Below are 18285 nucleotides of genomic sequence, written 5' to 3'. Positions count from 1 at the left end.
CTCATCAATAAATCCTGAAGATCCCTAGCCTAACTCTAGCATGCTGTTCTATCAAAGCTCAATAAAACAATTGTCATGTATGGTATTTTGGGGTTACTTACTGGCTCCGGCTGATCGTAGCTCCGCGTCCTCCTTTACTTATTTTGAAAACCATTTTAAATTCTCTTTTTGAAAGCTCTCCTCGATTTGAGACTGGAGTCACACAAATGTTCCTCCAATTCACTCAAACCAAGGCTCTGATACCAACTTGTGACATCCGAAAAACACAACCAATTTAAAATTTTCAAACAACCCGATTTTCACTAAAATGTTTACAAAAAGGTTTTCAATACAAGTCATTAAGTATTCCCAGAATCACATTGCTACAAAATCATGAGGAGCGGTACGATCGCGCCTTCGCCTTGCCACAGTCTCCTGAAGAACCTGAAAAACATTAAACCACAACTGTAAGCCCGAAAGCTTAGTGAGATACCCCCAAAATACCAACCATGTAGACGCCCTTCCAGGCTGCGACCTTCCGGTCCAAAACGTATAAAACATACATAACATAACAGAACATAGAACAGCCATGCATATCAGGTCTACCGTGTGACTGGTCTGCCGTATCGGGCCTTCAGTCCAACGGATCCATCCTCCAGGTCTAGTCATGTCCTTCGAGTCTACAGTGGGGTTGGTCTGCCCGCATCGGGCCTTCAACCCACCTGGTCCACTCTCTGAGTCTACAGTGTGACTGGTTCGCCCGCATCGGGCCTTCAGTTGGCCTGGTCCACTCTCCGAGACTTGGCACGTCTGGTCCGCCCTCGTGGGGCCTACAGCCTATCCGGACCGCTCGCTGGGCCTTCGGAACAACTGGTCCGCCCTGGGTATCTTGGCCTACAGCACAAAGCAGGATCCGCCTCAACCCATCTCCAGTCCAAACAACCATGTGCACAAAACATACATTCATATAATAGTCATAGTCAACAAACTGAACAAGCAGATCACATAGCATATCATTACCCTAACCGGGTTACCGACCTAACCAGTCACTAGCATAGCATCACTCTGTATATCGGGAAAACTGACCTTAACAAGGCCTCCTAGCATGTACCATCCTAGCTACCAGGATGCAGACACATCAAACAATAACATAATAACCATAACCAAATCTCAATACAATAAAGGGCCGGCCTTGGTGCCTTAGACCCTGTTGATATAGTGAGGATAACTCACCTCGAAACTGCCGGCTGAAAAGATAAGATCCCGCTGCTCCGAACTCTGGCACGAACTCCTCCACTAAACATCAAAACATACAACTCAATAAATACCCTTAATTACCAAAATACCCCTGGAAGACAACTGGTCAACCTTGGACGAGTCAAAGTCAACCCCTGACTGACCCTACTCGCCGAGTCATCCCGATGATTCGCCGAGTCCTTATGCTCAGAACTTCCCTCAATTAGCGACCCAACTCGCCGAGTCACCCCAAGACTCGTCGAGTCCAACAACTCTGAGTCCACTCGCACCCAACTCACCGAGTCATCTCTTGACTCACCGATTCATCGACTCAACCAGAAATATTGGGACTTCCTCGACAAGACTCGCCGAGTCCAAATGGACTCGTCGAGTCCAAGGCCATCTTCAACCTACTCGCCGAGTTGTTCTTCCAACTCGTCGAGTCCCAGGCCATCTTCAAGCAACTCGTCGAGTCCACCCATGTGACTCGTCGAGTACCACCATTCTGAATCCATACAGAAGCATCTCAGGCCATGCAATTAATCCAAAACATAGATCCAACCTCCTACAATCCATCCATCACGTAAAGTGGCAAACTTTACGTGAATCTAACGAGATCTAAGCCATATTCACCTTAAAACCAAGGTTTGGGACATGGTGGCTTCACTAAGCACTCAAACACAGGAACTTTAATGCACTCTAGGCCTTCAATATTCCAGATCTGAGGTAGCAACCTCAGATCTATCCTCCAAACTCCAAAACATTCCAAGACATACTCCCCACAAACCCCAAAATGATGAAACTAGGAATGCACAGCCTAAGGACGAAGATATTACCTCCAAAAGATGCCTCAATAGCAGCCAAACTCGAATCCAAGCAAAGCCCTTTGATCCAAGCCACTTCTCCTTCAAGATCTCTTCAAACAACACCTCTCCAAGCTCTAATTTGCTCCACAAATGATCTCTCCACGAATTTAGGGTTTCTGGAACTCAAGGGGGGAATAAGGGAGGCTGTGGAGGGGTATAATGCTCTTTATATAGGGCTCAACCCCGGAAATTAGGGTTTTCTCCATACAGCACCTACTCGCCGAATCCATCCTTGGGACTCGCCGAGTAGGCCACTAGACACGCGACCATGACCGCGACCTGACTCGCCGAGTCATCCTCTAAAACTTACACTTTTAGCCCTTCAACTCTACTCTTGTGATTTCGGGATGTTACAATTTGAGAAGCGAGAGGTATTAGAGCGTGTTAATACCTTTCAGTACCAACTTAGAATAACAATCATGAATTACATCAAGTCATAATCAAGTTGAACAACAACATTGAAAACTAGAACTAGAACCATTCAATCAAATTGTTTTCAAGTATATTTCAATTTCTACATGCTTTTAAAGTAGAATGTTATTTTATTATTTTACTTTTTCAAAAAAAAAAACCCATTTTGTAACCAAAGTACCTTGCGCAAAGAGGTATAGACTTTTATCCCGTGTCTCTGTGGTTCGACCCTGCTTGCCTTGTACTACTTTTTAGTGCATTAAAGCAGTGTATTTGGAGTCTCTTGTACCCCTATTATTTGTTGGGTTTAACACACCTAACACTAGGCGTACGTATTCAGTGCCTAAACCCTATTTTTCATGGTTTGAGCCCTATTTAAGCTCCAGAACTCCCCCAAATCCATTCCATTCTCATACTTCATATGTCCAACACCCTCCCATGAAAACCTAACCCTAGTTTGAGCCTTGTGAGCTAAAAGAAGGTGTTTTCGACGGCTTTGGAGTGTGCATGATGCACCTTGGAGAAGAAGGAACACTTTGGATAAGTGTTGGTTGCTTTGGAGCTTGTAGATCTGAACTATGTTCAACTTTGTCTCTAATCTAGAGGTATAAAGTTTGAATATTGATTATAAGTTTGTTATATCTAGCTAGTTTTGGATGTTATGAGTTTTTTGTCATTTTAGTGCATAAAGTGTAGATCTTGAAAGTTTGTGACCTTCTTATAGATAAAGTTGGAAACCTTATCCATCTAAACATAATTATGATTCAGATCTAAAGGTTGGAGACTTGGATTTAATGCATTAAGTTGAAAAAGATGCACTTTTTGGTCCCTTCGTTACTTAAAGTCTAGATCTTGGTGGTTCGAACCATTCTAACGGATAATGTTGGAAACTTTATCCATTATGGATCTATTAGGATCAATAAAATGTGATCTTGATCCTTCTATTCATTCCATGAAAGTGTCATGATATCTTAATGGATTAATAAGTTAAGGTTTTGGCTTTTGGAACTTTTCTAGACATGGAAAGTCACAAAGTTAGAAACTTTATGACTTAGAATGATGTTATGGGACTAGAACTAAGCGTTGGACGAAAAAGACTTAAGAGATTAAGCACTTAATGGAAAAGTGCCATTTGACCGAGTACGATGGGCGTACCTTTGAGTACGTTACGCGTACTCGTATATGGTCCCAATTATGGATGGTGAGTACACCATATGTACGAGCTGAGTATGTTAGGCGTACTCAGCCTGAAGTTGAATTGTTGACTTTGACTTTCTTTGACATTTTGACCAAGTTTGACCTTGGGTCAAACTTGAGGGTTTTAGGATATTAATTAAGATTATATCTGGTTCTAGAATTAGTGGATTTGTGGTGCAAGCAGTGCAAAGAAATGGATCATGTTGTAGAATTTCAAGGTTCTTCAATTCAGATGAGACTTCTCCCGATGCTCGTGAGTCGAAGGCACCAATGTCGGCTCACTAAATTACATATGTAGGATGATAACTGTCTTTGTGACTCTTGCATTTTGTATGAGCCTGTGTAGTAGAATAGTTGTATTTGTGATGAGCAGTTGGGTTTAGCTGTTATTATTGTGTTATGCTCATTATATGTGACTGAGACTGTTGATAGTGTCCAGGGTTGTTGATAACCCACCGGGCATGTTGTTAGCCCACTAGGACTGCTGAGAGTCCCCGGGGTTGCTGATAACCCATAGTTATTTATTTGTGTTGTGTTGTGTGTGGTACTTTCTAGAACTCATTAAGCTTTGTGCTTACAATTTGTGGTTTACATGTTTCAGGTTTTCTTATATTAAAGTAGGCGTACGAATCGATTGCATCGCATCAATGGGAGACTTGTGTACTTGATAATTTTTAATGATATTGTGATAAATGTTTTAAGATATTACACTTGTGATTTAAATAAATACTTAAAGTTTTAATCAAAAAATATGGGGCGTTATGCAAGAATTTTCTTTATTTAGAGGTCTTCAACGACTTGATCCTATATCTCTTTTTATTTTTATTCTTGTAATGGAGGGTTTACGCATGGCAATGAAGTCAAGTTTGTTTCGTGGTACTTGGGTAGGAGAGCTGTATTTTTCTCTATCTTATTTATTCTATGCAGATGATGCCTTGTTTATAGGAGAGTAGGACAATCAAAATATTGCAACTTTAGTTAATATTTGAATTGTTTTTACATGGTCTCTTAGGGTTAGACTTAATTTACAAAAGTCAAATTCATGTAGCATTGGTGTTAATAGCCCCCAGGTGGAAGTTATGGATATGGGTACAGGGTGTAAGGCTATCATAATTCCTTTTTATTATCTTGGGTTACCTATTGTGGAAAAATGAACCAAATTGACAAATACATATGTGGTGATTTTGAAATTTTGAAAAACATTATCAAATTGGAAAGCTAATCTTCTTTAGTTAGAGGTAAGTTGACTGTGACTAAGTTTGTTCTTAAGGGCTTAGGTATTTGTTATATGTCTTTATTTAAAAATGCATGAGTTCGGGTTGTATTCTTTAGACTCTTTAATGTCACAACTAGCATTTTTAGCTAGGAAATTCTATTCTCATATAAACATCATTCATTGTAAAAGCATGTACTCTAAGTGAATACAATACTCTATCCTCGTTCAAAATACACCTCATATGTTTAACTAAGGGTTGGAAACCTTAGTAATCCCGGTCCAAGTTCCTTATGAACTAAAAATTCTCCTATTGGGCCTAGAAGCCCTAATTGGGCTCTAAATAGACCACATTCATAAAACTTTAGCATTTTGGGCCATGTGGGCCTAAAATAATCCATCTTACCTCTAATGAGCCTTGTTGGGCCATAAAAGATTTCATTTACCCCAATGGGCCGAGAATTTATTTTTAGGCTTCATAAATTCGAGTGTGGGCCCAAGATGATTTCTTTCCTTTCTCTTAATCCTAAATCGGCCCATGTTTATTAAAAAAAAAAGAAAGAAAAGAATGGATAAATGAAGACCAAACATGCATGTGACAACTCATTTTTAACCACCATATATCTATGGTAGCATCTCATGTTTCAAGACTAACTATTACCTCACAAATAACAAGATTATGATCTCTCTCTCCCTTCTCTCCATATTCTCGGCCAACCCTCTCACCACCTTCATTTTTCTTTCAAAAACTCTCTTAAACACTCTCAAAAACCTCTTCCCTCTTCCATCAAAAATCTCGAGTTGGTGTGTGCTTTCAAGAGGACTCTTCACCAAAAATCATCATCCTAGGTATGTTTTTACTTATATCCATGGTTAACTTCTTGATTTCTTCAAAATCTCCTCTTAACCCTTTCCATTTCGTGAATCATACATCTTAGAGCCATCTAAGTTGTAAAGCTCCTCAAGAAGCTTGCTAGGGCCAAAAAAAAAACCTCTTCACATCTTCATCAAAAACCGAAACCTTCAAAAAAGGTGAGCTTCATACCCCCTTATTTTCGGTTTTTATAAGTTTTTGTGGGGGGGAATACAAGCAAATGTGTAGATCTATCATCATGTGTATGCCTTGTACGATTTCTATGCTTATATGTGTGTTTTGTATGATTATGATGTTGGATCTAGTCATGAATCACTAAAAACCGAGATATACTTTATGTTAAATGATACTAGCATAAAATATACTACTACATACAAAGTATACCAAGAAAAATAGCTAAGTGGCTTAACAACACATACTTTGGGCTAAAAACTCATTTTTGGACATAAAATGTTAAAAATACAAAGTTGAAGGGCCCAAAATGAAATATTTCGAAATCTGATGGGTGAGATGAGTCAAAATAGTTTCCGTAATGTATTTTCTGAAAATATACTCTTTTGGAGGATTAAAAACATAAATTTCAAGCTTAATGGGCTAAAAATGACATTTTCGGCCCAATAGGGCCCAATATGTGAAATTTCCCAAACTTGAGGGGCTGAACCTTGTTTTTCTATAAAACAGTGGGTTATTAGTGTTCTAAGTACTTTTCAAAGGACAAAAAGGTTTTCCATAGTTAAAAAGGACCAAAGTTGCAAAATTTTTCCAATTTGGGCCAAAAGTTTAAAATTTTCGAAATAAAGGGCTAGAACCGAGAAAATTGTATTTTCAGGTTCTAAAACTGATTTCAACTAAAAAGGTGCTGAAAAATATCAATTTCATTAAGTTTTGATGTTAAAATGCCAAGAAAAATGGTTTAAGGACTAAACCGGAAATTAAGTTACTTAAAGGGGTGAAAAAGTAAATTTACAAAATAAAGAGGGGTTGTAAATAGAAAATTTTCAATGATAATTCAATACACTCGTTGTGAACAAAGACTGACACTACGACTCTCGATGAATTACAATACACAATATCACCAACAATCGTTATCAAACGAATTGATTCGGTCTCGAATCAATAACAAATCTGAAACCACAAACACTACGACGCTCAATACACACATGGAACTCTCGGAACTCTATACTCTCGTGGAACTACTCAATACGTCGACGTACCTTCCTTAGGCCCAAAAGTTTCAAATCATGCTTGTTGGGCCTAACTAGCCCGATGACATGATCTTTAGGCCCAAAGGATACTTACTTACATGTAGTTGGGTCTAATACGACTTAACCTCGTGTAAAAGGACTTTCAATGGCAAACGTGCTGCTGGTCCCCAAGGGTCCTTCGGTACTGCTAGTAAAGTCGGGAACTCACAATTGCGAGTTGGGCTTCAGGCCCTTCGCATTCGCTATGGTCTTGAACGACGTAGGGAAATACCGAGGGTTTCGCACCTTATCTTTTTCCCTTCGGTCGTGGGGCTACACAAGTCCGGGAGGGTTGGGTTATGTGAATAAGTGCGAACGACGCCTAAGGGATCACTTGTACGGTTGTCAACTGGACGTTTTCATTAACGTATGTTACAACAATTCACAACCTACTGTATACCCAATGCCTCCGGAGCTCAACGAATACCTCTAACGTAACGAAACAACAACACATAAACTAATTAAAGCAAAGTGATAGGAAAACGTCGGGTTTTCCTAGGGTTTTCAACTAATTCACTTACGAACTACATGCCGAATTTTACAACTCGTACGCTTACATCTATAGAAAACAAACAAGCATACTCACAGATCTTCACATATATTTTTTTTACGCTATATTATTTTCAGAAATATCGGATTTTCTGGTGGTTTTCAAAACACTACAAACATTGGATTTCAAACATTACTTATGAACTCACCAACATTTCATATGTTGACGTTTTTCAAAATACTTGTATTCTCAGGTAACAGATAAATCGAAGGGATAAGTGTACTCAGTGACATTTTGCTGCTTGTTTAATTAGCACCGAACAATCTACTTTTTGGGCATGTAATGTTAGGGAACAATGTACTAAATGTAAACGCTACCAGTTGTAATACTCCAATGCTTGGTGATGTATGATGTTATGTTTCATGTATATTCATTGTGATGGTATTCAATTGAGTCACGACAGCCCTCGGATGTTTCCGCCGTCTGGTTCGGGGGTGTGACAGGTTGGTATCAGAGCTCTGTTTATAGTGAACTAGCATATCTAACCATACATTGATATGCAACTATAAACCAAAAGAGGGACTAACATAACTCTGAACAAAACAAGTAAAACATAACAATAAAACACCCTTGCTTGTATTAGGAACGAGAACCTAACACCGAACCAAACAAGATAATGCTAGTATCTCGGTTAATCCAGGACTGTTCTTCGTAGTATTAAGGAGCGGATGTAGCCTGATCAACTACATTCCCTCCAAGGTACAACCATCACATGTCTGGAAGAAATCGTGATAGCTAGGGAATCTAAAAACATACCCCTTAATCTCCAAGAAGGGAACCCCAACTAAATCTATGCAATAGTTGTAGGATTATAGGAGTAATTGGTATGCTATTTGTTTCTAGTATTCATAGTCCTTCGTGCAATGCGCTATAGACAAGTATCATTAGTCAGGAAAACCCTATCTCCCTAGTCAAGGAACAGTAGGGTGGCTCGATCCAGAGGAAGAACCACCAGAGGAACACGGAGTAGAACTCGCAGGTGAACCCGCTGAGACAATAGTGGACCTCGAGGAAGAAGAGCCCAAGGGCAGAGATGATGATGACTCGGATGCAGAATCTGATGTCATCAACCATCCATGAAAAGCCAGAATACCGACTTATCGTGTGGGCCCCAGTGGCCCCATGCCCCCTTGGGCATACGAAATTTGGAAATAGAGTCACCAGCAGGGGATACAACCACACTAGGGCAGGAACCGAGGTCTCTCCGACCATTGGCCATAAATGACCCACTGACCAGGCTCTCCCAATCATGGTCCAACGCACCCGAAGTATTGATAACCAAGCTCAGGACACCCCAAATCGAACGAAACAAATGTGGCTTGCTATTAAGAGGGGTGAAAGGCAAACACGGGAAGTGAATGGAGACTCTCGAGCGAGACAGTTAGTTTGGGAGGTACGCCTACGAGATACCGAGCAACAAGTAGCTCATCTCCAAGGTGCATCCACTTCACCAACACCACCACCAGACACTTCCCGCCACGATTAGGATCAGCCTTTTCTAATTCCCCCCTACTATCCGACATGACTCTCTTTCGTGTACTGAGATGGTACTTACCCCTGAAACAATTAGGTGCTATATTGATTTCACATTACTGCAAAGACTCAATAATATGCACAAGCGAACCCTCGAGACCGCTAGACACTCAAGGATCTCAAAACCAGAACAACCTATATACTCTAAGGATAGACGCAACGATCATGCCAAATATGTGATTACCGCAAATACATCATAGCGATGTAGATGAAAAAACAGGAAAATGCCATCCCGCAAGGATAACAAGCGCGCCCTTGAGACACCGCTCCTGCAGATGGACTCTGCTACATTTCAAGCTGCTGTAATGGCGGCAGTAACCGCTACTATGTCACAAATCGATGCAAACAACCCAAATGGAGGCGGGAATAGCATTGACAACTCCAGCCAAAGGGACGAACATGGAAACCAACAAGTGACAACCTATCAGGGAACTCCAAACCCCAAGCTTAAGAGCAGGAAGCTGAGGTCTGGAAGTAAGAGAAAGGGACATCCCACTCAAGGGTTCTCAAGGAAGCAACATGTTGTTGCTGTTCATGAGACCATGACCCCTATTACACCAACAACCAGGAGACCATATGTTGGAATCCTTCCAAAATGCAACCAGTGCAAATTCCATCATAATGGAGCCTGCCGGGAGATACACTGTGACAAATGCAACCGAAAGAATCACCCTGCCAAATTCTATAGAACTTATCCATGCCAGAAGCGTCAGCCAAATGAAAACGACAAAAATCGCAACAACCCTAACAACAACACCAATAATGAGACCATTCACACCTGCTATGGGTGTGGAGTAACCGGTCACTTCTGGCGTAGTTGCCCCAAGGATAACAATCAAGGTGCAGAAAGATCAAAAATGGTCCTGACCTGGGGTCAAGGCGAAGCAGTCCAAGACCCAACGGTTGTTATTGGTATGTTCCCACTTGACAACTCTTTCGCTTACCTCTTATTCAATGGTAAATCCGAGCGAAGTTTCGATTAGTAACATATTCAAACACTTACTAAAATAACATCCCCAAAAGCTAAGCTAAGCCTTCTCAATGGACATGGCCAATGGGGAAAACTGATTTAACCTAGGGTACTTATGTGGAGTACACCTTAACACTAAACAACCATTCATTACAAATAGATTTCTTGCCGATAAATATTAGGAGTTTTAATGTGATAATCGTCATGGTTGGGTTAAGCCCCTACCGTACTGATACTATGTGTCGCGAGAAGGCCGTTTTCCTTCACCTTCCTAATCACAAAAACTCTAATAATCCATGGTGATAAACCTGGCGCCAATCCTCTTCCTATCTCGTGCATCAAGGCGCAGAAGTGCCTGCACCAGAAGAACTACGTTCTCCTCACTTATGTTGTGGACAAGACCGAAGAAGAGGTAGGCATACAAGGTATTCCAGTAGCATGTGATTTTTCCAAATGTGTTTCCCGAGGAACTTTCAGGAATATCCCAGAGAGACAGGTCGAATTTCGAATCAACCTCATATCAGGAACCACATCAATTGCCAATTCACCCTATAGGTTGACTCCCGCCAAGAATTCACAAGTTATCCTGTCAACTGAGTAGAATTGTTGCGCAAAGGATTCCTTAGACCAAGCTTCTCATCCTAGAGAGCTCCGGTCTTGTTTTTCAAGAAGACAGATCCTTTCGAGGGTACATCGATTTTAGGAAATTGAATAATCTCCCCATTAAAAATCGATACGTACTTTCACGGACTGACGATCTATTTGGCCAGCTCCAAGGAGCTTGTTACTTCTTTAAAATAGATCTAAGAATCGGTTATCATCAACTCTGAGTCCGAGAAGGCGACATTCCAAAACTACATTCCGAACTCGTTACGACCGTTTCAAATTCATTGTGATACTCTTCGGTCTAACGAATGCTCCCACACTATTCATGGACCCTACGAACCAAGTCTTCCCAACCATTCCTAGTTAGCATTTTCATTATTTTCATCAATAACGTACTCGTCTGCCCACGAAGCGAGAACGAAACACTATCAACACCTACTACCAGCCTTGAAAGCATCAAAGCTAGGGAATATCGCAATGTAAGCACTGCACGGATGGATAAAACTCTCGGAGTTGAAAGACGAAGCTTATAGGTACGCAAGTTGAATTGGGCCTTATCTAGGTGATCGTCGATAGGTTAACCCAAACTTCCTATTTCCTGCTAATACTAAGATCAAACAAAACAGAGAGATTTACATGGATCTATATCAAAGAGATCATGAGACTCCATAGAATATCAGTATCTGTTATCTTGGACCGAGAGAACAGGATTACTTCAAGACTTTGACAGTCATTCCAGAAGGCTGTGGGAACATAGCTAAATATGAGCATTGTTTGCTACTCTCAAACCACTAACCAAAACAAACGAACCATTCAACCATTCAAATTCATGCTACAAGTCTAGGTGTTTGAGTTCAACAAGTCAGGGGATACCCGGTTCCCCTTGACTAAATTCTCATACAATACCAACTATCGCACGAGCATCAAGAATGCTCCTTTCGAAAACTCTTTATAGTCATAAATGCATATCACTCGGTAGTACTCTCATGAGACCAGAAACCACTAGCGAAACACAGAGAGGATAATCCAAATCAAAGCTGGACCTCAAGCATCGCGAGACCGATAAAAGAGCTATGCTGACAAGCGGCGTAAGCCATTAGGATGGCAAGTCGGGGATCGCGTGTTATTAAAGGAATCTCCTGGGAATTGAATGATTCGCTTTAGGAACCGAGAAAACTAAACCCACGATACATTGGACTGTTCGAGATTCTTGCTCGGATTGGTCCAAAGACATATAGGTTGTAGCTGCCTGTAGAGCTCAGCAACGTAAACCCTGTTTTCTGTGCCTTAAATCTGAAAAGATGCACATCAGATGAGACTCTTATCATTCCTTTACGAGAAATCGGAGCAAACAAGAATCTCATGTTCGTCAAAGAACCGGTCGAGGTATTGGATAGGGAAGTAGAACATACAAAGCAAAGCCCCATTATGATTGTGAAGGTTCCATGGAACGCTAAGCGTGGACCGAAATTCACATGGGAAACGTGAAGATCAGATGAAATGCCTATTCTCTCATTCGCGAACCTATCCTTAGAAAGAATTTCGGGACGAAATTCCCTCTAACGGGGGGATGATGTCACAACTAGCATTTTTAGCTAGGAAATTCTATTCTCATATAAACATCATCCATTGTAAAAGCATGTACTCTAAGTGAATACAATACTCTATCCTCGTTCAAAATACACCTCATATGTTTAACTAAGGGTTGGAAACCTTAGTAATCCCGGTCCAAGTTCCTTATGAACTAAAAATTCTCCTATTGGGCCTAGAAGCCCTAATTGGGCTCTAAATAGACCACATTCATAAAACTTTAGCATTTTGGGCCATGTGGGCCTAAAATAATCCATCTTACCTCTAATGAGCCTTGTTGGGCCATAAAAGATTTCATTTGCCCCAATGGACCGAGAATTCATTTTTGGGCTTCATAAATTCGAGTGTGGGCCCAAGATGATTTCTTTCCTTTCTCTTAAGCCCAAATCGGCCCATGTTTATTAAAAAAAAGAATGGATAAATGAAGACCAAACATGCATGTGACAACTCATGTTTAACCACCATATATCTATGGTAGCATCTCATGTTTCAAGACTAACTATTACCTCACAAATAACAAGGTTATGATCTCTCTCTCCCTTCTCTCCATATTCTTGGCCAACCCTCTCACCACCTTCATTTTTCTTTCAAAAACTCTCTTAAACACTCTCAAAAACCTCTTCCCTCTTCCATCAAAAATCTCGAGTTGGTGTGCGCTTTCAAGAGGACTCTTCACCAAAAATCATCATCCTAGGTAAGTTTTTACTTATATCCATGGTTTAGCTTCTTGATTTCTTCAAAATCTCCTCTTAACCCTTTCCATTTCGTGAATCATACATCTTAGAGCCATCTAAGTTGTAAAGCTCCTCAAGAAGCTTGCTAGGGCCAAAAAAAAACCTCTTCACATCTTCATCAAAAACCGAAACCTTCAAAAAAGGTGAGCTTCATACCCCCTTATTTTCGGTTTTTATAAGTTTTTGTGGGGGAGAATACAAGCAAATGTGTAGATCTATCATCATGTGTATGCCTTGTACGATTTCTATGCTTATATGTGTGTTTTGTATGATTATGATGTTGGATCTAGTCATGAATCACTAAAAACCGAGATATACTTTATGTTAAATGATACTAGCATAAAATATACTACTACATACAAAGTATACCAAGAAAAATAGCTAAGTGGCTTAACAACACATACTTTGGGCTAAAAACTCATTTTTGGACATAAAATGTTAAAAATACAAAGTTGAAGGGCCCAAAATGAAATATTTCGAAATCTGATGGGTGAGATGAGTCAAAACAGTTTCCATAACGTATTTTCTGAAAATATACTCTTTTGGAGGATTAAAAACATAAATTTCAAGCTTAATGGGCTAAAAATGACATTTTCGGCCCAATAGGCGAAATTTCCCAAACTTGAGGGGCTGAACCTTGTTTTTCTGTAAAACAGTGGGTTATTAGTGTTCTAAGTACTTTTCAAAGGTCAAAAATGTTTTCCATAGTTAAAAAGGACCAAAGTTGCAAAAATTTTCCAATTTGGGCCAAAAGTGTAAAAATTTCGAAATAACGGGCTACAACCAAGAAAATTGTATTTTCAGGGTCTAAAACTGTTTTCAACTAAAAAGGTGCTGAAAAATATCAATTTCATTAAGTTTTGATGTTAAAATGCCAAGAAAAATGGTTTAAGGACTAAACCGGAAATTAATTTACTTAAAGGGATGAAAAAGTAAATTTACAAAATAAAGATGGGTTGTAAACAGAAAATTTTCAATGATAATTCAATACACTCGTTGTGAACAAAGACTGACACTATGACTCTCGATGAATTACAATACACAATATCACCAACAATCGTTATCAAACGAATTGATTCGGTCTCGAATCAATAACAAATCCGAAACCACTAACACTACGACGCTCAATACACACATGGAACTCTCGGAACTCTATACTCTCGTGGAACTACTCAATACGTCGACGTACCTTCCTTAGGCCCAAAAGTTTCAAATCATGCTTGTTGGGCCTAGCAAGCTCGATGACATGATCTTTAGGCCCAAAGGATACATACTTACATGTAGTTGGGTCTAATACGACATAACCTCGTGTAAAAGGACTTTCAATGGCAAACGTGCTGCTGGTCCCCAAGGGTCCTTCGGTACTGCTAGTAAAGTCGGGAACTCACGATTGCGAGTTGGGCTTCGGGCCCTTCGCATTCGCTATGGTCTTGAACGACGTAGGGAAATACCAAGGGTTTCGCACCTTCTCTTTTTCCCTTCGGTCGTGGGGCTACACAAGTCCGGGAGGGTTGGGTTATGTGAATAAGTGCGAGCGACGCCTAAGGGATCGCTTGTACGGTTGTCAACTGGACGTTTTCATTAACGTACGTTACAACAATTCACAACCTACTGTATACCCAATGCCTCCGGAGCTCAACGAATACCTCTAACGTAACGAAACAACAACACATAAACTAATTAAAGCAAAGTGATAGGAAAACGTCGGGTTTTCCTAGGGTTTTCAACTAATACACTTACGAACTACATGCCGAATTTTACAACTCGTACGCTTACATCTATAGAAAACAAACAAGCATACTCACGGATCTTCACATATTTTTTTTACGCTATATTATTTTCAGAATATATCGGATTTTCTGGTGGTTTTCAAAACAATACAAACATTGGATTTCAAACATTACTTATGAACTCACCAACATTTCATATGTTGACGTTTTTCAAAATACTTGTATTCTCAGGTAACAGATAAATCGAAGGGATAAGTGTACTCAGTGATATTTTGCTGCTTGTTTAATTAGCACCGAACAATCTACTTTTTGGGCATGTAATATTAGGGAACAATATACTAAATGTAAACGCTACCAGTTGTAATACTCCAATGCTTGGTGATGTATGATGTTATGTTTCATGTATATTCATTGTGATGGTATTCAATTGAGTCACGATAGCCCTCGGACGTTTCCGCCGTTTGGTTCGGGGGTGTGACATTTAAGGTCTCATTTCTTTTTAGGTGGGAGTGTTTCTGATATGAAGATTTATAGGATTAAATGGAGTTTGGTGTTGAATTCTAAGGATAAAGGATGGTGGGTATTGTAGTTTAAAGTCATTTAATATTGTGCTACTAATAAAATGAAGGTGACGTTTTTATAATGAATGTGATGTGCTTTAGATCACGGTGATTCAAAATATTCATGGATTGTAGGATGGATTGGGTTTTACTTCCCTTGAACCGAAAGGTGGTGAGTTGTGGGCTTCTATTGTTCGGTTGCTTGATAAATTGAATCACCTTCAAGTTGTAATGTATTCTTATTTCATAAGCATATTCTTAATAGTGTTAATACAAAGTTCGGAGATGGTTTTTAGTTAGAGGAGTATAAGTTAGTTGTTTGGTTTTTGGGGTTTTATGCCATGGAGTTGAATAAGGATTGTCTGGTTGCTGATAAGTGGTAGGATGTGTGTTGTGTTTTAGTTGGTCTTGTCCCGTTTGTGATGGAAGGGGGTACAACTTCCCAATTGGCGATATTAATGGAGTTATTGAATCAAGTGCATCTAAAGTATCGTCAAGACAAATGGGATTGGGGAATCATAGTGGATGGGAGCTTTGATGTGAGTACTATTAGATCGTATATTAATAGTACTATTTTGGAGGAAGATAATGTTCATACTAGATGGTGTAGATGGGTCCCTATAAAGCTCAATATGGTTCTTTGGAGAGTGCTTCGAGATAAGTTACCAAGTAGAGAAAATTTTGTGATTAGAAATATGGATATTCATTATATTTTATGTCATATGTGCTTCCTTCAAAGTGGAGATTTTAGTCATATGTTTGTGCAATGTGAAGTGGCAAAACAAATTTGAGTTAAGGTTCTAAAATGGTCGGATCTCCGGTTTTCTTTGTTTGATATGTTTTGGACTTGCTTTTATGGGTAGTATCGTTGATTTTGGGGGAAAAAGAAGACAATGATAGAAGTTATTTGTATTACGGTTATCTGGACGTTGTTGCAATATCGAAAGAGTGCCTTCTTTCAAACTAAGAGTTATATTTTTGAAAGTATTGTGATGTATTGTTTTAAATGGTTTTTAAATAGGAGAAGTAGAAATAATTTTTTTTTGGATTCAGTTGTTGCAAAATCCACTCATGTTCGACTCTATTTAATTGTTTTTTCTTGCTAGCTATTTGCGAGGGATATCTTTTATATAAAATTTAGGTGTAAAAAAAGTTGTTCTATTATAAGATAAAGTTTAAGGGTTATACAAATAAAGATTTTCTAAGCATATATGTAACATAAAACAAGAAAACAAATGTTTAGCAAAAAATAAATAAATAAATAATTGTATCCCATTATGATTACTGGAAATCCTCAAAACACGGAACATGTTCGTGGAAAAACATGGACCTAACAACAACGCAAATAGAAGTCGAGTTGGCTATAACAAATCTATTATCATCGTAGTATTGGCCGTATAGACAGTTATAAATGAAATTAAGTAACTCGTTGGATTGTCTACATGTTCAACAGCAAATTAAGGTCGAAAATTAAGAATTAGTATAAAAAATCCTAACAATTGTAACTATGACTTTATATAATGTAAAACTTTTATTTGACGTAGTAAAAAATATACACACTTTTTTGTAATTAGTTGTTAAATATGACGATGAGAAAAATTATGATATATATATATATATATATATATATATATATATATATATATATATATATATATATATATATATATATATATATATATATATATATATATATATATATATACACATACATATATATATATATATATATATATATATATATATATATATATATATATATATATATATATATATATATATATATAGGGGAGGGTTCATGCGAAAATGCAAATAATTTGCGAAAACGCGAAAACAAGAAAACCATATGATATTATGTCACCTCAACATTATATTTTGGAAAATAATTCATCCAAACTTTGAAATAGATGATGATAATCGATGATAGATGATAGACTATTTCATATTAGCAAAGTATGATTTTTAACATTTTTATTATGAAAACATGAATTTAAAAATGATTAAGGACGTGAAAAAAATATAATTATAAAAACCATCTTTAAATCTATATTATCATAACACCATCTAATGTAAACTTACTATCTTTAATTTATTGCTAATAAAATTATTTTTTTATAGTACATGTATCAAATTTTCATAAGATAAAAGTTGTTTTCGCGTTTTCGCAGGATATTTATATTTTCGCATGAACTTACTTATATATATATATATATATATATATATATATATATATATATATATATATATATATATATATATATATATATATATATATATATATATATATATATATATATATAGGTTTAGGTTCATTTGAGACCAGTTATATTTTATGAGACCGTGAGACGCATTTTTTTTTTTTTAGTTAATTCATATTCCGAAAATAATATTTAAAAAAATAATTTTTTGATTTTTCCATTTATTTTGTATTTTAAAATTTTTTTTAGAATATGTACAGTGTAATATTCTATTTAGATTATTTCACGTATTTTAAAAAAAAAATAGATTTTTTTATATTTTTTTTAGTTAATTCATGTTCCGAAAATAATATTTAAAAAAAGAATTTTTAGATTTTTCCATTTATTTTGCATTTTAAAATTATTTTTTAGAATATGTCAGTGTAATATTCTATTTAAAATATTTCACGTATTTTAAAAAAAAACGGAATTTTTTTAATTTTTTTAAAACTTTTTATATATTTTTTTAGTTAGTTCAAGTTCCGAAAATAATATTTAAAAAAAGAATTTTTAGATTTTTCCATTTATTTTACATTTTAAAATTATTTTTAGATTTGGTCTCACGGTCTCACAAAATTAGAATGGTCTCAAATGAACCTGAACTTATATATATATATATATATATATATATATATATATATATATATATATATATATATATATATATATATATATATATATATATATATATATGAAAAAGTTAAATAAACTTTTTCAAGGAGCCATTTTTTTTTTTCAATTTTTAGAGATTATAT

Source organism: Lactuca saligna, chromosome 4 (genome assembly GCF_052625555.1).
Source record: "Lactuca saligna cultivar CGN05327 chromosome 4, ASM5262555v1, whole genome shotgun sequence".
Classification (NCBI taxonomy): Eukaryota; Viridiplantae; Streptophyta; class Magnoliopsida; order Asterales; family Asteraceae; genus Lactuca; species Lactuca saligna.
The sequence above is the reverse complement of the archived record's forward strand: the minus strand, read 5'-3'. Positions refer to the sequence as shown.